The sequence below is a fragment of the Terrapene carolina genome, unplaced genomic scaffold (assembly GCF_002925995.2).
Source record: "Terrapene carolina triunguis isolate 2854851 unplaced genomic scaffold, T_m_triunguis-2.0 Scaffold629, whole genome shotgun sequence".
NCBI lineage: Eukaryota > Metazoa > Chordata > Testudines > Emydidae > Terrapene > Terrapene triunguis.
The window spans coordinates 16,151,520-16,154,509 of record NW_020664980.1 but is presented as its reverse complement, the minus strand read 5'-3'; positions in this window follow the sequence as shown (position 1 = coordinate 16,154,509).

Below are 2,990 nucleotides of genomic sequence, written 5' to 3'. Positions count from 1 at the left end.
TCCTCACAGCTTCCAGCTGGGGCCTTGGGGGATGGGACCCAGGGCCCTATAAAGAACATAGGAGCGGCCATATTGGGTCAGACCAAGGGTCCATCTCGCCCAGTGTCCTGTCTCTGACAGTGGCCAATGCCAGGTGCCCCAGAGGGACTGAACAGAACGGGATCATCAAGTGACCCATCCTGTTGCCCATTCCCAGCTTCTGGCAAACAGAGGCTAGGGACACCATCCCTGCCCAGCCTGGCTAACAGCCATTGATGGGCTGATCCATTCATTTATCTAGTTCTTTTTTGAGCCCTGTTATGGTCTTGGCCTTCACAACATCCTCTGGCAAGGAGTTCCACAGGTTGACTGTGTATTATGTGAAAAAAATACTTCCTTTTCATAGCATATCAGGGTTGGAAGGTCATCTAGTCCAACCCCCTTCTCAAAGCAGGACCAATCCCTAGTTTCCTAAATAGCTCCCTCAAGGATTGAGCTCACAACCCTGGGTTTAGCAGGCCAATACCCAAACCATTGAGCTATCCCTCCCCCCTTTTAAACCTGCTGCCTATTAATTTCATTTGGTGACTCCTAGTTCTTGTGTTCTAAGGAGTAAATAGCACTGCCTTATTTACTTTCTACACACCAGACATGATTTTATAGACCTCTATCATATCCCCTCTTAGTCGTCTCTTTTCCAAGCTGAAAAGTCCCAGTCTTATTAATCTCTCCTCATACAGCAGCCGTTCCATACCCCTAATCATTTTTGTTGCCCTTTTCTGAACCTTTTCCAATTCCAATATATCTTTTTTTGAGATGGGTCGACCACATCTGCCCACAGTATTCAAGATATGGGCGTACCATGGATTTATATAGAGGCACTATGATATTTTCTGTCTGATTATCTATCCCTTTCTTAATGACTCTCAACTTTCTGTTAGCTCCCAGCTGGGGTCCTGGGGGTGACAGGACCCAGTTCTCCCCTTCCTCCGGATGATAGCTGGGGCCCTTGGGTACTCATACTATGCTCCCAGCTTGCAGCCATCACCTCTACCTCTCTTGGGCACAGACCTGTGTCGCTTTCCCTCCGACGGGTTGTCCAGGCTGCACAGTACACTGAATTCCCAAGCAAGCCAGGAAATGTCTGTACAAGAAAAAACCCTCGCGGGCAGTGAGTCTCAAGAGCCAAGGTCAACTCACGTGGGCTTATGCCAAAACGTCCCTGTAGATATTCCTCTAAGCAAGTACATTTATTCTTAAGGTGAAAAGTATCACAGTGAAATAAGAATCTACACACATGATAAGCAGCTTACTAGAGATCGCCTGCCCTCCTGCAGTAAGGGCTCTGGCAGGTGATCAGTCTTTCAAACCTCGCCAAGAGGATTTTCTGTGGTCACAAGTGTATAACAGCTTTTAACTCAGAACAAGCACTCCCGTGAATCTATGAGTCACACCTTTATACAGTTTAGGCCTCTGATCTTGTCCTCATGTAACAGGTGAACAGCAGACAAAAGTCTCCTCCTACGCGGGTGCAGCTTCAAAAGTCTGGGTCCAGAGGTGTGTAATTTGCATTCATCTCCTCCCAAGTATTTTCAAGGAAACCCATTTAACTAAAAATTTAATCTTGTCTGGCCCATTATTTTAAAAGAGTCCTTGGAAGCTCGTAATACTCCCCAGGGTTTACGTTAGTCATGTCTCCCTCTTAAGGAAGTTACATACAATCCCATCATAATATACAAACATTTGCATTTTTAACACAATGAACTCATAAGCTATGTAAACTTAATTCAATAAGGTTTGTCCAGGATATTTCTATATATGTCTCAGAAACAACAGGGCCTGGTGGGCTGTGCCCCATCCCCTTAGGAGCTAGACCCAAGGTAGCCCATCTGGATCTAAGCACAACCAATAGCTACAGCGGACCCCAGTCTGATCAGGGTATCTCTATCTGTGCCAGGGTTCCTTGGAGCCTACAGGCCCAATCCCAAGCCTGCTACAGTTCATTGGAACGTCACTAACACATTCATCCCCAGTAGATCCAGCTGCCAAAGCATAATTCCTGGCCGAGAGGACTGTGCTCTCCATTTTGCCTCTGGTTTTGCTGCTCTAAATTGGATTACGCTTGAGTCTGTCTCCAAGGGAGATACCTGCCTGTCTGCATCTGGCTTTACTGAAGCAGAGGCCCTTGAATGACAAGATCCATGGGTCCCACCGTTGTTACAAAACATGACAGCAGTTGCTGTTCTCTTCCCACAATTCAGGGTTAGGGGGCTTCCTTCCTCCCACTGAATCTCAGATCAGTGCCTTACTTGGACACGTTTCCTTTCATGTCAGTTTTATTTCAATATCCCAGTCCTCACATCGATCCCTTCACGCAGACATTTCTTCAAGCACTATGAAAGTCATTTATTTAACTATCACCTTCCAGCAAGTGACCTCTTCCATGTCAGCATATTCTCATAGTGTCTATCTCAAGCAAAGAAATGGAGCTTTTGTAACTCAGTATTTATTGAACTTGATCTTTGAGGTTATTAGGGATTCAAAGCTTATCTTCCAGATTAGTTGTTTTTCGTTCCCTTTTTGTTTTCTCAGCTGCAGCATATAGCCCTTGATTTGCATGAGTTAGACATTGACTGCACTATGTACTCCTGGGGGAAACTGTGCCAAAAAACTAAAAATTCTGCACACGATATTTTAAAATTCTGCATATTTTATTTGTCAAAATAACACAATATGATCAAAATACCTGTCAGCGAGTATGTCTGTAACAATACAGACCAAAAAAAAGATTCAGAAAATGTTTTTTGACAAATAGATTCCTTATTAGGCATATTAATACAGAACTTTGAGTAATAATTCATTTGAACTGCAATACAGAACTGTATTTCCTGCCCCCCTCAGAAGCAATGCAAAGGCTTTGGGGAGTCAGGGGTACTGAGGGAGAGGGAAGTAATTGCTGGGAAGGAGCCTGGGTGTGGGTGAGAGAAGTGTGGAACAGGGGTTTTGGGGTG